Raw genomic sequence first — 21,707 nt, 5'->3', positions numbered from 1 at the left:
GTGATCGACACTGTCGCCTTGCAGCAAGAAGGTTATAGGGTTTTTTTATAAAAATGAAGGTATAGATTTTCTGAGCGGAGTGTCTCATTTTTAAATTCCTTGGCTTTAACTTATATTCCAAGCTTTTAAAAATGTAGCGCAATCTATAAGAGTCTCAAATTTACCACAAAACAAAACGTCACCTAAAGATATGAAACACCCACTTTGAAATGTAGCTTCAGAGATTGAATAAAGCTATGCTAGCACAAAACAGAGTTACCACGTCTCTCATATTACCAATCTTACATGTAACACTGCCTCAGAGATTTTGCTTTTTTTCCTCATTGCTGCGTCCACTATTTTCTCTTGCATCAGTTTCTGTCACATCAGCCAGATAAGTGTGGCATTTTCAACATCTAAAAGGGGAATGGTATCACTTTCTCTTATTTTGAACATTTTGCATCACTTTTCTGGGAAAATGAATTTCTGTTTGAGCCTCTTCACATTTTACAAGAGACTAATGTCTACTAATTAATGTGCACCTGACCAGGTCCTACAAGGAAACTAGACTTTAGAGGAGATTTGCTTAACTTAACTTATTTATATTTTGTGGATTTTTTTGGTTTGTTTGTTTAATGTAGCCCTTTTTTTCTTTAATGATAAAAAAGGTCTCACAAATTGATGCTTTGTCATAAATTAATGCTTAGCGAACTTAGCAGCTTTGTTGCTATATTTAGCAAGTTTTCAGACCCCCTTAGCAACTTTTTTTCTAACAAGCGACTAGTGACAAATTTGCTGACTTCAGCTGGTGTTATTTGAGACTTATGTCGACTTTTTGACGTGAAAGCGCGTATCGCTCGTACTCTCAAAAAGCAGCAGGTGCTGCTGTGGGCACCTCACCCGTGCCAAAGCGCTCACAGGCGGCAGATATTCCTCACGCAGCAGTCGCCCCGAGCTGCTGTCAGAGCAGGAGATGTTCACACCTACGCGTCCAAACTGCAAACGAATAGCGCATGAGCGAAGCCGCTGCTCCCGCCCTGACTGTAACGCAGTCAGTTCTTCTTTTACTCTCACTTTTTGTGGTTTAAAGGTTTAAAACCACTTAAAAACACAGACACACAAAAAAAGTAACTACGCCAGAGGAGGGTTGGAATAGTGACATTAAAAAAAAACAACAAAAAAATAATTGCTAAAAGAAATTTAATTTGTAGTTCTAAATGTATTCTAAATGCATTTAGGGTGTTTTTTACTTTATGTCTCTTCCACGATGTTATTTCTCTCCGCTCGACCAATTATACAAATTAGGTGATGATGTCATTTAGCATTATGTCTTTATCTTCCTCTATCACTGCTCTCTCTTCCCTCATTTCCACCTCACCCTTTTCCTCCACACTTCAAGCTTCATATCCTAAACTGAAGTTAGTTCTCTAGCACACAAAAACATAAATAAGAACGGTTATTTATTCCTGATATTGTTGCAATTACTTATTGACAATGAGCCAGCTAAACAATAACAACAGCTGGTTATAAGTTAGAATTATGCTAGCTAATGTTAAGTGACCTAAAATTACACTTTGATAAAGTTTGATTACATTCTGACATCATATAAGATTTTATTTGTGAAGCGTGCGAGTCCAGTGATTTTTGAGCCATTTCAAAAACAGGTTCGCTAACACCAATTAGCAATTGCTAACAGAAACCAAAACAGCAGAGCTTAACAACAAGAAGGTTTTTTATATGGGTAACAAATCCAAATTTTTGGCCATTATTTCTGCTTGTCGGTTCCACTTACAATCAGCTGATTTCATATGGATATTACTTTTATTTTTTCTGATCAAAGTACATTGGTGAAGTGCAAACTGCATTCAGGATAGAAACGAGAAAGAAACCACTGTATTATGCTGCTCAGATATCTTTAGATTTTTAATTCATACATAAACACTAAGAGAAAGATTAAATGTGTTTTCTCATTAGGACAGGGAAGTGTGATGTGGGAGTATTGCCTACAGGTTTATATTGCTAAATGGTAAATATGAAAAAATATGTTTCAGGTCACTTTATGGAGAAATGAGAAAGTAATGCAATAAGTACCGGTAGTAACAAATTGCATTCTCCTGTCAGTAATTAAGTAGCGTACTGCATTACTTTTGATGACACAGCATGCACTTGCATGAATGCTTAGTGATGGTGGTGACTCTGTAACAGAGCCAGTGACAAGAGAATCCTGAGTAAATAGTTATGGACACCCAGGAAATTGATGGCTGAGGCAAACAATGAGACTGAGAGCCTACACTTACCACAGATGATTGGCAGCAAAAGTTGTTTGCCCTACAACGGCCACCATATGTACTTGAATTGAGAGGGCTAAGAAAGAGAATTCAGCTGACTGCTGCAGTCTACCAGCATTTAATGATGGGATTTCACACACTGCAACCTTTAAAAAGTTTCACCTGTGCTCGGGTTCCCGAGCTGTGTTTCATTTCCTTGACTGCCCTCAAGGTTTTCGCTTGTCCTTTGTCAGAATGTCTGTTCACTAACCTTCACGTTTGCATTTGTTAACAATTTTGAATTCTTTTGTTTGCTTTATGCTCTGGACTTTAAATATTTTGTTGTACTTCAACTCTCCACCGAATAAAATGTTGTTGTTTTTTTAGTTTACTTTTTAGTTGGTCTGTGAGTTCTGTATTTGGGTCCCTCCTGCCTAACTGTGACACATGTTAAAGGAGCACTCAAGTCAACTTGGGAAATGCCATACTACTAGTGCAATTTCACTAGTGCCTACTTCACCAAAACCCGAAGGTTTTCCTCTTCACATAACAACCCTGCAGCATACCACTAGCACATTCACTGTTGTGGTTTGAGTACTAATCCACATCTGATGCATTTCTCTCTCTGAGGAATTTCTCTTCAATCAAGCAGGAAGGACAACAAGCTTAACTTTTTTTTCCCCCCAAATGAGTGTGATGATTGCGTATGATGAAATCTGATTCAGGATGAATTATAACCCCTGAGCAATGACACAAGGGAGAGTTTCAGTGCCAAAGGCTTCTTTCAAAAGGAGAGGCTTTCTTCTTTAAAGCTTTTCCAGTTTGCAGTTAGTGAATAAGCTCGGGGAGAAGGATAGACAGATGGCTGCTTGTCATTTCCTGTGAGTCTTTGAGCTTTCAGCTCTGCAAACGTAACAGGGACGGTATGACATTTCAAATTCAAATGTGTTATAATTTTACAAGACCACCTGTTTGGCAATCATGTCGTGATTTTTTTTTTTTTTTTTTTTGGGGGGGGGGGGGGTATCATTAGAAAAATAATACATTGAAAATCAAAAGTGGCAAGAAATCACATTTAAAACAAGAATTCACTCTGAATTCCTTCCTTCTGGTGGGAGATACCTCCCAATAATAACAAAATATTTTATATGTTAATTGACTGATGGGGAAAAATTAAGATAAGCAGTTAGAGTAGGTCACATTAAGAAAAATAGTGTTGGTTTTGATATTAAGTTAAGTTGAACCTTTGAAATTAAATTAAAAATGTTGAATTTTGAGATTAAAGCCAAAATGTGCAGATTACAGATGGGATTTCAAGCCTAACAACTACCCTTTACAAAATGCCTAGAGTGTAGATGAGGGAAACAGCTTGATCAGCATGATTGTGTCTTTGATACAACATCGACTTAATTACACGAGGGTGTAACCATCGGTATCCTTGCATCTGTCCATTGACAGCCATTTCATTTTCCACAAATCTGGCCAACTCTTCCAGATTAGTGTTTTTTCCTTCTGACCAGATGCAGCTTTCTGCACCATGTCTTCACCATCCACATCTCCATCACCACACTGGTTTTCTGTCCTAAAAGAGAAATCATTTCCGTGTAACTAAAACCAATGGTGAAGTATGATTTCACCAACTCTACGCAAGGGATTTTGTAGATGGCTTTAAAACCCACATTTCAACTTTATTCTCAAAATGATCAATGATGTACTTTTTTTCTTAATGTGGCCCTAATACTACCTTGTAACAAAACACAATAACAAAAAATGAAGACAGTGAAATAGAAGAATAGAGCCCAGTTCACTGAACAGAAATGTTCATATTTTATGTGACTTTTTCTATTTGCCATACCTACTGTCTGTACTCCCATATGGAAAAGAAATAGAAAAAACTTATAAGAGACTTGCATAAGATGTGGCCTACTTCATATACTGAATCATATAAGGCTTCTATGATTGACTCATGAAAGTGGCCACTTTCTCATTACTTTCATATATTGTTTTAGTATCCAAAACATACAAGATTCATTTATTTCAAGGGATCTTATATCTGTTTTCACTCTTGTGTGCTTTTCATACATAAGTTTCACACAAGACAGATACAAACTTTATAAGATTTATATACATCTTCTCCATATGGGCTGTACTGTATATATCAATATTTTTTTACTTAGTTTTAATAAATCACATCATTGCAGGCCCACACTAATCTTCCTTCTTTGGACAGATGCTTATTTCGGCTCTTGTCACACTAACAGCTGCTCTGTATGTTCAGTATATTCTGCATACAGCACTGCTATCACTCACTGCCATCTCTGAAGCCTTTTTCTCGTTATTGTGTTCTGCCTGAATATACCTGTTCTGATCATAGCCTGCTTGTCTTTTGGCTTGTGCCTCTGTAAGGCTTTTAGATTGTTTTTTCCCCCACCTTGTTTCACTTGTGTCCAACCTGCTTTTTACTGCTGTAGAAAATGCTTCTCATACAGCTTGTTATGCATCCAGAGTATGTGTGCACTATCAGACCTTGGGTAGAGTAAAATATCCAGTACACTTGTTAAGCACAGGAAAATTTAAGTGTCACACTCAGGTATATCTTAAATGCTGGTGTGTCACACATAACTGGATTTTTGCATTTCTGATAAAAGAGTTTAAATAATTCAACAAGTTCAAACTTTTCAAGTGCACTGCATCCCTAGAGCTGTCTAGTGATTAAACAATGGAAATGCTGTAAGAACAAGCATCTAAATAAAACAGACTAGCCATAAATTGGACTTTGGTTTAATGCCCATTTGAACTAGGATATGAATAGAGCAGGGAACGGTTGGAGAATTGAGTCCTGCCCCTTGCATGCTCTGCTGAGACAGCACTCTCATCTAAACCAAATTGAGTATTTCCAGTTGTGAGAACACATCTGATGCAGAAAATCTCCTCTTGTGTGCTGCATGTGAAGAACGGCTTCTCCAGTCAATGCTTGACATTGCTTGCTATTCATGAGTTTAAAGAAAAAAAAGTTAAACCGCATCCTGACATTTCAGATGGAGCATTGGTGCAACTTTAAAAAATATAATGAAAAGTAACATTTTTTCCTCCATAAATTCAACAGTTCCTATTTATAAATTATATGTTGACATATAATTTATATGACTTGTGTTACATTTGGACAGACAATGAAACAACGGTGACTTGGATTTACTGTGCAAAACCTGTCATTTCTTTATATTTTTGCTAGGAAAACAGGAAATGGGTGGATTGATTTATTGAAGCATGTCAAAACATGGAAATACAGCATATAAGGCAAAAATTTAAATTCAAGTTTTGATATGACCAACTTATTTTTTTCAACACAGCTTGAACTCTATTAGGCAAGCTTTCTTGTAAAGTTTTTAAGTCGTCTTCAGGAATAGTTCTTGCGACTTTTCTTCTTTCGATGTTTAGATGTAAGATGCCTTTTTTTTTTTTCATTCATTGTCAAAATGATCCCACGCCGCTTCTATTTTGTTGAGGTCTACTGGCTGCATGTTTGGGATCATTTTCATGCTGAACATGATGGTATTACATGGTGGATCAAAATCTTACCTGATGCTACTTTTCTGCTGCATTCATCGTTCCATCAGTTTTGAGAATATGCCTAACATCACTGACTGGAGCCATGACAGAGCCTCCACCATGTTACACTTGGTGGTAGACCTCGTGAGCTTTTCAGTAGTCCGTACAGACAATCAAAAAATTCCACACTCTATAAGGTGCATTGCCATCCTTCCACTGAGACGATTTCTGATGAAGCAGAACAGTAAATGGACCAACTGAAGAGCCAGATGCATGTCTGAGGTCATATGTTAGGTCTTTGCCGAATGTTTTTCTCTTTCTTAAATACGTGATTTTAAGATACTGTTCATCTGCTGTGCCATGCATAGATAGGCCTAGTTTTCCATTAATAGCTCTTTGGGAATAATTAAATACTATGTTATGCCTGCCAAACTATGATTTCTTGTTTTTCTGTTTTTCATAGATTGAATTAGAGAAATGTGAGCAAATGATTTTTCTTTTGTGACCAACTGATTGTAACAATGTGCCTAAATATACAATTTGAAATCAGTTTTTAGCTCATTTGTCTGTTATATGTAGACGCAACACTTGTGTCCATTGAGTTTGGTGAGCTTTTTATGCTTGAATGATTCATAAGTCAGTGTTAAGTGGTTCACCAGTCTAGTCTAGTTTAAAGCAGTCAATGTCTAAAGAAATTCTTTGGAAAACCTTCAGAAAGCTTGCAGAATTATTTCTCAAGACCACTTTAAAGAATTTCAAAAACGTTCAGCTCCATGCAAGCAAAAATGTGGTTGGTTTGAGGCTTTTGTCTGTGCTGAAGCAAAGTGGTGACTGTTAGTTGACACCGAGAAATGAAGGCAAAGTAATTTATTATTAGCTGAAACAAAAGGAAAAGAAGATTATGCAGATGCACTGTTCCATATTTGCTGTGCTGCACAGTTATTCCGTTTTGGTGCTGGTCAGACAAATGGCTTCCTTGCTGAAATGTTTGTCCTGACTTTTTTCATAATCCACTTTTAAGATTTCACACATACCCCATGGCCTCTACAACTTGGGAGCACAGGCCAGACTGTATAATGCATAAGTCAGCCACAGTCAGAGTGTTTGCTACTGCACTTTAGATGATGCTCTAAAATTCAGCACAGGCTCCCTGTGCTACACTGGTGGACACTTCTCCCAAGTAAACAGGTGATTGATTTGACTTCTTGGCTTTGTTTGACTTCATGACTTCCCAGTCTTGTCCTCAGCTGCAGAGTGTCTACTTGTTAAAGGACTGTTGGAAATGCTATCAAAATACAGTGAAAAATGAGAAAAACAGCCATTTTTCTCAGGTGACTGCATCAAATTGTCACAATCCCCGCACACTTTATAAGACCATCAGTTCTTTTTTAAATGTGCCCCAGTCTGCCACCCTGGAAGGCTCTGCTAATAGATGCAATCAGTTTCTTTCTTTTTTTGTAAACAAGGTTGAGTCCGTCAGGTCAGCAATAGTACCTCCCACATGTGACCCATCCACGTTTAGTCCCTGTTCAGCTGCCTTATACCAGTTTGAACCCATCTCAATTACACTTCTTAACGAGATCGTTAGACAAATTAAACCTTCCGGTTCTCCCGTGGATGTGATCCCTGCATGGCTCTTTAAAGATGTTTTCCCTTCAATTGGAACCTCAGTCCTTGCTATTATAAATAGCAGTATTACTCCCAGTGTGGTTCCTGATGGTTTTAAACATGCAATTGTAAACCCTTTATTTAAAAAATCTGGCCTTGACCCTTCAGTTTGTTCAAATTTTAGACCTATTTCAACACTTCCATTCCTTTCAAAGTTATTGGAAAAAATAGTTTTTACCCAACTGTATACATTTCTTGATGCTAATGGCATCATAGAACCTTTTCAGTCTGGTTTTAAACATCTACACTCCACTGAAACAGCACTTTTACATGTTTTTAACGATATCTTTTTAGCTACTGTTTGTGGAAGGTCTGTGATCCTCGTGCTTTTAGATCTTACTGCAGCGTTTGACACTGTTGACCACAATATTCTTATCTCTCGTTTGAAACACCTGGTTGGCATCAAAGGTGCAGCACTGGATTGGCTTCGCTCATATTTGAGTGGCAGAACATTTAAATTTTGAGTCCACCTCAGCCCCCCTTCCTTGTGGGGTGCCCCAGGGCTCAGTCCTTGGCCCTCTTCTTTTTTCATTATACCTGCTCCCTTTGGGGTCTATTTTTAGAAAACACAAATATCCTTTCACTGCTACGCAGACGACTGTCTAATTTATTTGCCTTTAGCACCAAATGGCCCAGGCTCCAGCCAAATCCTTTTGAACTGCCTTGAAGATATCAAAGCTTGGATGGCTCTGAACTTTTTGAGTTTCAATGAGAGTAAAACGGAGGTGATTGTATTTAGACCTAATAATATTTCATGCAGTCCGCTTGTAAATTGTGGTTGGCTAGGGTCTTATATCAAGCAGCATGTGACAAACTTGGGAGTCATTATGGATGCAGATTTTAAATTGAACAAACATATTAGTTCGGTGTTGCAAAAAAGCTTTTTCCAGCTGAGGCAAATAGCTAAGCTCAAGCCAGTTTTGTCAAGACGTGACATGGAGAAGGTAATACATGCCTGTATTTCAACACGGCTTCACTACTGTAATGCACTTTATGTTGGAGTCAGCCAAGGGTCTCTTGCTCGTCCTCAGCTCATTCAAAATGCTGCTGCCCGCCTCTTAACTGTTACCCACAGCTATGAACATGTAACACCTGTCCTGTCTTCTCTTCATTGGCTTCCTGTTCATCACAAAATTCATTTCAAAGTCCTAACACTGGTTTATAAATGCCTTAATGGTCTTGCTCCCCCATACCTTTCCGAGTTACTTCAGCCTTATATTCCTTCACGGACCCTCAGATCAGCTGACCAGCTGCTGTTGGTTGTCCAAAAATCAAGGCTCAAATGTAGAGGAGAACGAGCCTTTTCAATTATGGCCCCAAAACTTTGGAATACGCTGCCTTTAAATATTAGACAGGCATCCTCGTTTCCTGTTTTTAAAATGCTTTTGAAAACACACCTTTTTTTGATAGCGTTCAGACTGGCATGGGTTGATATGTTTTTTATGTGTTTTATTGTGTTTTATGTGAGTGTCTGTGGTTGTATCATGTGTTTTATCCTGTGTTTCTGTACAGCACTTTGGGCAAACCTTTTGTTTTTAAACATGCTATATAAATAAACTGGATTTGGATTTTTTTTTCCCTCTGTATTTATCTCTGCTGTTGTTTTGACCGGTTGGTGGTGGCTGAGTTCTTTTTGGTCTACTTAAAAGAATGTAAAGATGGACAGGAAAGGATTAAAATAAACCTTATAGGTGCAAATTTACTACCACCACAAAACTAATCAAAATGGCATTTGCATTGATGGCCAGATCAGCAAAATGGCATGAAGATGATCGCCCTTTTTAGATGTCAAAAGACAATTTAATGACAGAGAAAAAAAATAAATAAATATGCTATCTATATATATATATATAGCTAGCTATCAACAAAAAGCATCTTCCAACACCGAGATTCTGCACCTTTGATATCCCGAACTTAACCTCGGGTCTCCCAACCTGTCACCAAGGAAAGACGTGACTTTCATTGCATATTCAGTTGTTTATTTATTATTTATTCCAAGGATAGTTTAAAAAAAACCTTGCAAATAAATCTGCTAAAGTCTTTTTAATAATTTACATAACAACCTCATATTTTTACAGTAACCAAGGTTTTTGTACTATGAGAGGATAATGTGTCTGAAACATTGCAGAAATCTTTTCATAATGAAGGTCAGCGAAACATGTTCACCTGTCTAAATATCTCAAAAGGCCCCTGTAACTCATCAGTCCCACAGCAGCAGTAGGCTTTTCTTGTATGTGACATAAAGAAGGTTGTTCACACAGTCTACATTTCAAACCCACTGATAAAGTCGATATGACCTCCAGTCACAAATGCAAAGACTCAAAGCAGTATCACAGTCAGCTGCAACAGCCACATATACTTACATTCTGGCCTTCGTTAATAAATGTATCACCAAAGAAACATTTCCTAACCTTACAAAATGCCAACAGTGTCATAAAAATCGGTTCTATGAAGTAAATGAACAAATTCACATCTTATTCCTTTTAAATTAAAGATGGCTGGTACCAGGTGTTCAGATAGGGCAGAATGTATTTACTGAATGAAAATAAATGTGTTTGAAGGCAGAGATTCATAAACTATTAAACATTAAAGTCAGATTTACAAAAGCTTTCAGAAGCACAAAATGCATTTGGTTGGTATAAGTCAAGACAAACATTCCCATCTAGTAAAAGTAGGATAAAAAACATTGTTCATGAGAAGGAAAAACTTTGCATCTGTTACAAATCGCTACTAAATTATCTGGAAATGTGCTTGCACAGATTTGACTCTTTCTATCAGAACATCATTTTGCAAACTTTAGCTTAAATAAGTACTCCTTATTTCAACTATCCTATCACCAGAATAATGCATTAATTTATATAAAATGTCTTTCACAATAATAGTTCACAGTAGCTTAATTTATAGACTGAATAAGAAAGATTGGGAACAAGCCAAAGCATTACCTGAAGCAATTTCTGTAAAATCAATATTAATGTAAAAAAAAATGTATATGTTATGCAGAAAAGGCCAAACAAGAGTTAATTTTTAAAAAAATTAATGGACTATCCCAACTATCATAGGGCGAGTGGGCAGCATGGTGGCACAGTAGTTAGCACTGTTATCTAACAGCAAGAAGGGCCTGGATTTGATTCCAGCACCTGGACGGGGATTTCTCTGTGGAGTTTGCATGTTCTAATTCTAAATTGCCCACAGGTGTGAATGGTTGTCTGTATGTGTTAGCGAGAGACTGGCGACCTGTCTGGGGTAGCTGGGTAATAATGTAGTTTATTGCTATATTTAACATGTATACCATGTAAATGTCACTGTCCCTGGTTTTTGTGGGCTTTGAGTTGCTTTGGAGTTCTTGATAAAAAAAATATTATTTTTATTTTCACTGTTGTTTTAGGGCATTTAAATATTATTAGGTTGAGGTTCTGATTACTGAATAGCACCTTGAGGCAGCTGTTGTATTTTGACGCTATATAAATAAAATTAAATAGATTTCATTATCATGCTTGAAATTTTGAGTATTATTATTTCTAGGCATTTGAGCTCTAGTCACAACTTAGTTTGGCTTCTTGTGATATTGTCGGGGATTTTTTCCCATCAGAAGTTTGTTTTTGAGGTCATGTGTTGTGGATCATAATTTTAATATTATGTTAGTATGTTGAGATCTAGTCTTAAGTTCTGATTCCTGTCTAATTATAAAAACTTGTTGCCTGAAAAAAACTAAGTAAAGCTTACTTAACTTTGTTAGGACAACTTAATTGTAGCAACTGTGAACTGTTGGCATTTATTCAGCTTCAGTTTCTATTTTAAGTTGTTTCTTGTGTGTTTATTTCTCTGTATGTGTCCCTATGTCATCCTTCCTATCTCTGTGTTCATGCCATCTTCCTCCACTGTTCCACTGCTGTCTTTGTAAAACTCTCTCTGTTTAACAATTGTCTTTAGGTTATTTCCTGTTTTATTTTGAAGGTTGTTTTTCTTTCATGTCTTATCTTAGATTTATTTCCTTTTTTGTGCTTGTCCTAATTACATCTCATTCTTATTCAACATTCGATATATAAATAGCTCTGCCTCACTCTTTATCCTGTAGTTTACTCTGTGTCGATGTGCCTTGTGGCTGTTTGGATTTGTTTAAGTTTATTGTCCTTAGTAAAATTGTGTGCCTTTTATTAATCCGTCTCTGATTAATAAAAGGAGCTCTACAAATCCTCACAGTACGTATGGTCTGTGTTGTTCATTAGCCCGACATTTATATACCCGTACTGAACTGAATGAGTGTAACTAGAAACAAATAATCTTATACAGAGAACTTTTTTATCTGTCAAGTCAATGCAGTCCCTTAATGTGTTTAATAAAACAATATTGATGCAGACTCAAATCTGGAGCATCCAACTGATGTCTGATGATTAAACTGAACTTTTGCAGGACAGAAAATGGAAAAGATTATTGGTGACGCTGGCATAAACCAGCTGTTGAACTTATATACTGGATCATATTAAAACACACATAAAAAAATCATTGGCTCTAATCCTTGCATTGTAGATGTACCTTTTTCTTTCCAATAATGCCTTATTTTTCATTAAAACGCAATTTACAGTAGTGAGGAAATCTGCCACTCGGTATCTTGAAAGTCACACTACTTCAACTAAGCAATCTGTGTTGTACAGTTTTAATTATTTGCAGGATTACTGGAGGCATATTTCTCATCTTATCCAAACTACAATAATAGAAGAGTGTTGATATATAAAGAGAGCTTAAGCAGCTTAACCTCTTTTCTCTCAGAAAAGATCACCCTGGGACATGAGTCATGCAGATGATTATTTGAAAAAGACTGGAATAACTATATACATATATTACAAAAAACGCCTTTAAAGTTTTTTTAAAAAGCCAGAGCCACATTATGTTTGTGTAGAGTACTTTCGAGAACTTTCAAATGGAAGTGATCCTCTGAACTGCATTACAATAGACATCAAGGTCATTTCCTTTAGCGAATATGTGAAATGGCCCAATGGAGTTACGCCCAATGCAAATTACTGATTACAAAGGATTCTTGAAAGCCTCCCAACAGGTGTCCTTTGTGTCATTGAGAAGCTGCTGTAAACCAAAGCCTGTTATCCATGTTAGTGTAAGAGATGTAAGCTGCATGTAATCTTAGATGTGCCTCCACGACCTTTCAGTGTTCACACTTTCTATCCCTAACTTTTATATCTCTTTGTATACCATGTATTTTACTGTATTAATTAGTCCTATTTGGTGCTGGGAAGTTACAAATTAAAAATGTTCCTGTTTATTCCACTTTAAACTGGTGTGGGTGGCACAACAGTTTGTTAACAGTGGGAGAAAAAAACAATTTAAAAACAAATGAAATCAAGACACTGGGAGCTAAATGATTCATGGCATGGGCTAATGAACCTGTGGTTTTCATCAGCTTGACTATTCATTTTCATGTAGTTAAAATCATCAAAATGAAAGGAAACACCAACAACAGCAGCAAAGGAGCTCTGCCAACACACGAGGCGAAGAGCTGGCATTAAAACTCTCCAATGACGGGGCAGCAAATGATATGAAGTTCATAGTACTGTTACTGAATAAAGCCAAAGGAAATGCTTTATGTCAAAATTTGTCAAATAAATAAATAATTAACCTCTCGTTTCAGCTCCTTAGAGGTAATCGTAGTACACTGACCTGGTTTTCTCTAAAATTGTTCATTGAGCCCTTCAGGCTGTCGTGACCAACGAAGAGAAGAGCAGCAGTTGGCATTACACCCCTGCTTATTATTTTTTTCTTGGGGTGGCACTGCAGCAAGAGAGCAAGATAATTAACAGTGACAAAAGTCATCTAAATAAAGACTTGGCATGGAGGCTTGTCAGGTCTGAGCTTAGTTGCCTTACAGACTCTTTCTCTCCAATCACACTCCTCACTTGATGAGGCAGTCAAATCAAGCCAATGCCAGAGGCAGCTCAGTGCGAGAGCTTCTGACCAGTGCCAACATAACACATTTAAAATGAGGGGGAAAGAGGCAAATGTCGCAACCAATTAAAGAGACTACTGATGAGAGGTTGCTGCTAGGCACACGCTGCAACAATAAACATGGAAGCAAATGAAGTGTCTCATTCTGTATTTGTGCCAGTCAGTCCAAGATCTAAACACCACCTGACTTTACACAGGCCAGTGCACGCTACCGCAGCAACAGAGGAACGTTGTTTAGTATCCACTGAAAAATAGGAAAAAATGATTTGGTAGAATCTGAATCCAGTTTGTGTCCACAAAAAATGTGAAGGTATTACAGATAGTACAGAAGATTAGTTTTGAAAGGTCACAGCTTACAGATTAATTTTTGTAAATATCCAAAATACTCTAAAGCAAAGATTAAAAGCTTCTTTAACCTTTTATATAAGTGCAGACAACCATGCAATACAGTTTTTGTCACACCATGTAAAAAACAAATATGTTTTGTATAATTTGATAAAACTCATAAAACTCATGGGTAAAGCTATGTAGTTTAGGTATTCACAGCTAGGATCTGCCCAGCACATTTACTCTCTCCTACTGCAACTCAGAGAGCAATTACACAGGCAAACAAAGCTTTCGTATTCACATCTTAGCCGTTTAAAGCCTGAATTGCATGAAGCAATTGTTGGAAATTGTGTGTGTGTGTTGGAGGTTGAAAATTTTGTGTTTATTAAACTGTCTGATGAAATAAAAAATAATTAATTAAATATTAACGGCTTGTTTCTATTTAATAACATATTAATAACCTATTAAAGCAAACTTAAACTGTGTGATTAATACCTGGAAACAACTGTGGTAGTGGCAAGAAACAGAGCTGAAAAATGCAAAACTACCTGTTTCTATTTAATTAATAAATAAATAAATATTAGTGGCAGTTTTGCATTTTGCATCGCTGTTTTTTGCTTATTACACAAAAACTCCCACAGGTAATTTATTGGTACTTACTTAGAAATGACCACATTATTATGTTCTTGTTTCTTCTTTGTTACCTTTCTGTTACCATTTTATTACCAAGGTGTATTTCCACATTTTTGTCACCAGCTTTTGGGCTCTTATTATGAAATTTCCATAAATTTTAGTGTTATATTACTCAACTGTAACCACTGTTGCTACCATGATATTATTTGGATATTAAGTGGTTTCGGTTTTGTTGCCCTACTTTTCAACCGACTTGGCTTCATACAGTTTAGAGTGACTCTTGGAGACAGTAAAGTGGATCCTCTTTTTTTTCTACACATATATTTTCACAGTTGGTTAACAATTTACCACAATTTAAAATTCATTACAATTCAGTCAGGCTAGCAACCTGACCAGGGTGTACCCTGTCTCTCACCCTATAAGTGGGATTGGTTCCAGTATCCAAAGCCTCCCACGCTCTTCACCTTTCTATGAACATAATTTTGAAGTGGAAAACAATAGTTGTTTCCTTGGTTTACAATTCAGAAGACTTCCAAATACTTCAAGGCTTCAGCCGCTTTAATTCTGACGATCTTCTGGACTTTGGTCTTCAGTTCATCACACAGATTTTACAGTCAGGGCTTTGTGCGGCCCAATCAAGAAAGATCATTTTGGTCTTCTGGAGGTAGTTCTTCACCAGGAGTGATATATGTTTAATAATAATGAAGATTTTGTCGAATTCACGATCCCTCTCTAGAGCCTCATGCACAAGGAACTGACTGATGTCAAGCCCCAAATGTCGGATAACCATAGTGATGGCTTGCCCTGGCACACATCCTCATTAGTAAAGTACAGGACAAGGAGTAAGTTGGATAAACAAGTTGAATCCATTCCATTAATGGCTGCAGGCTCCCCTGCCACAGCACCATTAATTATCTGGTTTTACAGAGAGATTAGATGAGAGAAAACAACAAGCCATACGCCAGCATCTACTGCCTGGAGGACTGCTGACTTTTTAATTAAATAGGCATTCCTTACAAAGCTACAACATGACTAAACTTCTTCAGTCATTCATTTCTGTATGTAATTATTATTGTTCAGTGAACATGGTGAAACTTTTCCACTGCTGGGATGTCAGTGCTTTTAATCCGACTGACTAAGAGTTTTGGGTGGGAGCTTTCAATGCATGAGACACATTCGACACAAGCGAAGCCAGCACAAACAAAAATAGGAATCCCAGTGGAAAAGTTATTGCTAACAGATATGCAGCCTGGAGGAGGGAGTGTCCGTTATCTACCAAGAGTTTGAAAACCACATCAGCTGAAGCTGCTCTGAGTGCTGCAAGTAATAAAAAAGGGGGATTACTTGAATTATCACTACAATGGAACGCCTTTGTTGGATGTCTGTGCATGCCAGAATGAGCTGCCACACCTTAAACAATGTGCCTTGATTGCCTTTGGGATAAACAATTTGTAATCTTTTTTCCCTCTGTGACTAAACCTTTCTTAATGCAACTATCTGTTGAAACAAAACAATATAAATTATTTTCTGTTGAACTTTTCAGACATGGAGATCCTTTCTCAGTGGAACCTATTTATAAAATTCCTTTAAAAATACTTTGATGTAGAAAGACTTGGAAAAAAATTGTCTAATACCGTCCCAGTCATGAACATTGTTGCTTTTCAACTGTGTCTGAACTCTCTTAGGGAAGTTTGTGTCATTTCTTCAGGTTGTCTTCAGGAAACATTTTCCAGGCTCCTGTAAGGACTCTCCAAAGCTCTTCTTTGGTTGTTGGATGTCTTTTTTTCTGGTCTCTGTCAGAACGATCACATACTGCTTCAGCAATGATCAATCACTTTTCTTCTTCATTCACTTTTGTTCATACTGTGTTTATTCACCACTCTGCATTTTCACAGTGATATTTTTGTCTTGTCTCCCTCCCCTAACCTCCAACTGGTTGCAAGGGGCTTTGCCTGGTTCTGTCAGCGTTTTCTTCCTGTTAAAAGGGAGTTTTCCTTCCTACTGACGCCAGCTGCTTGCTCATATGGTGTTGTCCGATTGTTGGGGTTTTCTCTCTGTTTTTACTATATTACCTTTGGTGTTATAAATAAATCTGAATCGAATAATGCTGAGGTCCAGACTCTGGGAAGGCCAGTTCATGACTAATAGTGTTCCACTGTGTGTGTGTGTGTGTGTGTTTAACTACATTGCCAGCATGTTTGAGATCATTGTCCATCAATTGTTCTATAAATTTTGATAAGATCCACTGACTGAAATGCAGCCCCGAACCATGACAGAGGCTCCACTATGTTTCACAGATGACTGTAGCACTCACTGTAACTTTAAACAACTTTTTACAGTTACAGGTTTTTGCGTTCCTGACCTGCTCTGTATAATTTCAAGTTGTCAGCTTGACCTCATAAAAGTAGAGAAGTAAAATTATTTCCACCAGCCGACTTAGACAAAAATTTGTTACAATACATCTGGAACAGTTTTGGACTGAAACAATAACTTGAGCTGGGAATGTGTGAGAAACCTAACCCACATTACAAATATAAAAATCTGAACAATGAACTTTCAGAATAGGTTATTTCAAGCGAGTAGCCTGAGAAAGCTACACATTTTAAATGCTCTCTCTTTCTCAAAAAAAGACAGACTTGGCTCAAATATTTCAATGACTCTCTTTGTACTATTCAATGAAACTCAAATAAGCTGCAACAATATAACTAATCAAAGTGTGAATGTGTGTGTGCGTAGGCCATGCAGGGCAAACTGACCCTCAGGCCACTGGTAAACATCCCGCTGCTTCTGACAATAAGTCTCCTGCTGATTACTTTTTTCTTTGTTCTGTTTATATGTATATATGCAGATGCACTGTTAGTACAGGCTGATCACTATTCAGACTGGTACACCTCTACAGACGGGCAATTTTAAAAGTAGATCTTGTTTCAAAAACAGTTGGATACCCCTGGTGTAGAGAGTGTCAAAGAAAGGGGTTATCACAGCCTTTAAGGCACATTGTCGCAGCATTAAGGCACAGTAGGCAGACTTTCTATTGATATGTTAGCGTTTCATCACATTGAGGCTCTGTAAAGATCTTCAAAGTCATCTCATCTGTCTTCACCGCAGCGAAGAACGTAATATGAGTGCAACACAGCGAATTGCATCAATCACTGTCAGAAATTGTACGAAATTTTTCCAGCCTTTTTAATAAGCAACAGTAAACGTCTTTCATTATTGATACCTACCATCAGTGTAAGCTATGTGCAATTTGTTAGAAGCCATCTTTATCAGCCAAAGTGGGCAAATGACCTTAAAACACAGGAAACTTTTATTATATTAGTGAAGTAATAAATCACCATGCTTCTGCTAGTCTCTAAACACTTAATGCTCTGGAGGTAGTGCTCCTAATTATGTTCTGTTTCAATTGCTCCCGTTAGAGCTTTGTTCTTTTCTCGTTCATTTTTAATGCAAATGTTTATTTTTCAGAATTTAAACTACCCTGCTCGTACTTTGAAGTGCCTGTCATCTCACTAAAATAGCTTTGACCATTCAAGGTGTCACTTGACCTCTTACATGGCCTTGTATCAACAACCGCTACTCCTACAAGTAGGAGTCATGTAGGCTCCAAGTGGGGCCTCAATGGATCAGGCTTGTTTTTCCAGCATATCATATTAATATTATATATTATGAATGGTTATGAATGGTGAATATACCAGCATCAACACCTTTAACTATTTGTTATATTTCTCAAACCAGTCCTGATCAGTGTTTCAAGTGAAGCCACTTCAATCAAGGAAAACGATTGCTATTGAGCAGTGTGCTGCACATGATCTCCAGCAGTGTTATTTAGGTACGTTTTATGTGTCAGAGTAACTTCGACTTGATTGCCAGTACTTAATGTTTTTAGCCAGCTCCTCCATTCGGCATTTTTCTGCCATGTTTTCCCCTGGTAAACAACATGCAGAGACACCCGACCACCCGCATGAAAAAGAAAAGGTGATTTATCCAACCATCCTTCCACTGCTTGCTCCCTGATCTACTTCTGATGTACTAGAATCAGCATAGGCACTCTGACCGCTCTGCTTCTGCCAACGTAACCCCCACAGGCAGCAAGCTGTGTGCTCTGACGCCTTTGTGACACAGCGAGCACTTCGACTTTCAGCAATTTGTGATCCAGAGCTTCTTTTGAGGGATTGAACTACATGGGCCAGCCTTGCTTCTCAGAGCACCTTGTGCGATCATGACCCTTTTTTATGTTCAGCTGGTGGCCTTCCTTGAACCGTTTTTGGTAGGTACTAATCACTGCATACCAGGAACATCCCACGAGACCTGTGCTTTTGGAGAAGCTATGACCCATCCATCATCACAGTGTGGCCCTCGTAAAAGTCGCTCAGATACTCGACCTGCCCATTCTTTCTGCTTCTAAGACACTGAAAATCAGACTTTTCACTTGCTGCCTATTCTATCCCACTATTTCACAGTTTTCACTGTTGTAAGATAATCAATGCTGTTCATTTGTCAGTGGATTTAATGCTGTGGCTGATTGGTGTACTTTAAAATACAGTTCTTATTATTATTCATCCAGGCATATAAAAAGATGAAGGTCATCCGCAGGAGTGTGTATGTGATGTGGTGTGTGTGTGTAGCGAACACTCAGCTAATTGAATGTAAGGAGCTGTGAATACTGATGAACCCCAGGAAGTAACAGATACGATGCTTCAATATTAGATGCGATTTCAAGTTGAGAGTGAAAATATGTATTAAAAGACAAGCCCAGCTCTGTCGTGTTCATCTGACAGTCGGGCTTGATGGTTTTCGTTCTTCTTCTTTCTTCCCTTTTCTGTCAGAGACAATGAGAGATGAGATAATGATGATGAGATAGCCTTTATTTGTCAGTTGCAGGTCTTGACAGACCTTGCCGACCGTACATACAATACAAACATCACATTGGGGAGACAGGTCAGGCTAGGTAGCGAGGAAAAAAACATCGAAATGTGCAACACAAAAGGATAATACAGGAATGCACAGATATCAACACACCATAGCACAATAAACACAGACAGCAACATGGGAAAGAGTCCCAGTGTGTACATCTGATCTGGGACCGCTGCAATCTTTCGACTGCGCCTCCAGCTGACCCGATGTTCAGCTCCGGCCTTGAGCCCACAGCTGGTGCCGAAGGGGTAGCCAGATTATGATGGCGTTTTTTCTTTGAGACAACTCATGAGAATTTCAAAGCTGTTCTTTAACACTCCGACACTGGTCTCTCAATCTCCCGTTGGAGAACCGCGAGCTTCTCCATGATGGTATCAAACTTGCTGGTGTTTTCATTCTTTTGCTCAGATAGCCGATTCTGAGAACTCACGACTGCAGTGAGCTGTTCCGCGATGCAATCCAACTTTTGCTCAAGGGCGTCATTTTGAGCAGGCCTCTCCTTGATGTATCCCAATATACGTTCAGAGGTGTTATTCTGAGTATTCACGGCAGCTGTAAGCGTCTCCAAGGTCTTAACCATTCTGCTTTCGAGCCCGTTCTGAGAAGTCGCGCCTCGTCCCATCGTTCCAATCCCAGCGGGCAGCCTTGGGGGGGTTTGAACAGCCTGTTCCGCTGTCTTAATTCTCCGATAAGCCAGGGCCAAGCCAGCTCCGATCAGCAAGAACCCTGTTATCATGGTTCCAAATAGGTAGATATCTTCAGCACCCTCGATCGACAGTCCCGCCAGGCACATGACCCTCCAGTTCTGCCACCCGTCCATCGTGTATCCGGCAGGGAAAGTCCCTCCAGGGCACTCGGGCTCTCCCGAGAGCAGACTTCTCGTTGAGAAAAGGGAGTCAATAGCATTCAGAGACCAGTTGATCAAATCAATAATTCTCTTTAGGTTTTAGACACAGACTGTGAGAGAGTGTTCCAGGGAAAGTAATACAAAAAAGACACGAGAGTAGACAAGGACATAAGCAGGGAGACAAACACTGTAGTGGGTCTTTTGTGTCTGCATTAAGGAAATTGGCATTCATGTAAAACCCCTTTAAATCGAACTCATGTCTCTGTATCTAAGAAAAAGCATTACAGAGCACTGCAGTTTCACATTCATACAGTAGCTTGATGCACATTCACATCTGCTGCCTGCATTGCAGGGATTTATTGTGTGATGTAGTTGACAGGGCCCACAGTAGTCACAACCAAATGTGGTCATATGATGAAACGATTTGCTGTTCTCTGTATATGCAGGAACCCTAAAGACATTCCCATGCAGTACATCATGCAGAGATACGAGTAGTTTCACTAATGAGCACTTTGATGTGAAGGCAAGGGACAACATTACATGAATAAGCTGAGCTCAAACAATCTGTGGCTTTAAATATTTTACTGGCTGAGAAAAAGTTAGGGTCATAGCAGAAAATTCATCTACTTATGTTTGTACTATATATTACCTTCATCTTCAACATAACGTAGGGAACTGAACGAATGTTGGCAAGGATACAAAAACAGTCATCGCAGGATTTAAGCCTTTATCCAGCGCTGTTACAGTACAACACTGATAAAGAAAAATAAGTATGCAGAGATTAGTATGGATGACGGGACTGTTTCACTCTGTTTATTGATGCAAAATGCTTTTACGTTGCAAATCCCTCTGGAGGGAGCGATTTGGTTGCTGTATATATTCGCTTCATTTCTTCGACAGTGCATCCAAAGAGATAATTCTGTGCACACCTACTGTGGCATCATCCCCTCCATATTGGCCGGTGGCAGCAGCAGAGATCATTCACGATCCCATCGGTAACAAAACTCCCACACTCACATTCTGTTTTGTCTTTAATAAATCAGCCCAGCAACGTTGGCATATTCCTGTGGCCTTCAGAAAGGGAATTTATCATTCAGCTGTTGACCAAATCTGGCACACCACGAGCTGTCCTGGCAACGGCGGGGGAGGTTAGACACATAAGTGTTGATTTATTGGCATGATATACTGGACATAGCAAAATAAAATATGTTCCACAGGACATAAGCCATTTATCTTAGAACTGTCACAAACCAATCTTCACAACAAGGACAAGCACAAATTATAGAATGGAAACTACAGTAGCAAGGTGACCAAGTAAGCAAAGCAGTGCCCTCAAGGTCTCACTGTACCCATATGGAAAAGAAGTAGAAAAAAACTGAAAGCCAAAACCCAAGGTTTCCTGCTAGAAATTTGCATCATAATGTGGTCATCAAGGTTATCCACTTCATCTGTCCGCGGCTTTAATGCTGCGGCTGATTTGTGTGATTAATGATCAATTAAGTATTTCCTATATCAGATGCAATTAGAAATTCTTGTGTTTTCTATCTTTTCATCAGCAGTGAAGG

The 21,707-nt window shown here is 38.4% G+C and overlaps 1 long non-coding RNA gene across 1 annotated transcript; it reads right to left on the bottom strand.

Moving 5' to 3' along the window:
* Nucleotides 1-628: 628 nt before the first annotated feature.
* On the bottom strand, nt 629-21,171 carry LOC120723712. The gene is made up of 3 exons (XR_005693813.1): nt 21,160-21,171; nt 4,606-4,610; nt 629-1,046 (listed from the first exon to the last, which is right to left on the bottom strand). It is a non-coding gene; the product is annotated as an uncharacterized LOC120723712 (long non-coding RNA).
* Between the last annotated feature and the right edge of the window lie 536 nt (nt 21,172-21,707).

Source organism: Simochromis diagramma, unplaced genomic scaffold (assembly GCF_900408965.1).
Source record: "Simochromis diagramma unplaced genomic scaffold, fSimDia1.1 OVJJ01000685.1, whole genome shotgun sequence".
NCBI lineage: Eukaryota > Metazoa > Chordata > Actinopteri > Cichliformes > Cichlidae > Simochromis > Simochromis diagramma.
The sequence above is the reverse complement of the archived record's forward strand: the minus strand, read 5'-3'. Positions and strand labels throughout refer to the sequence as shown.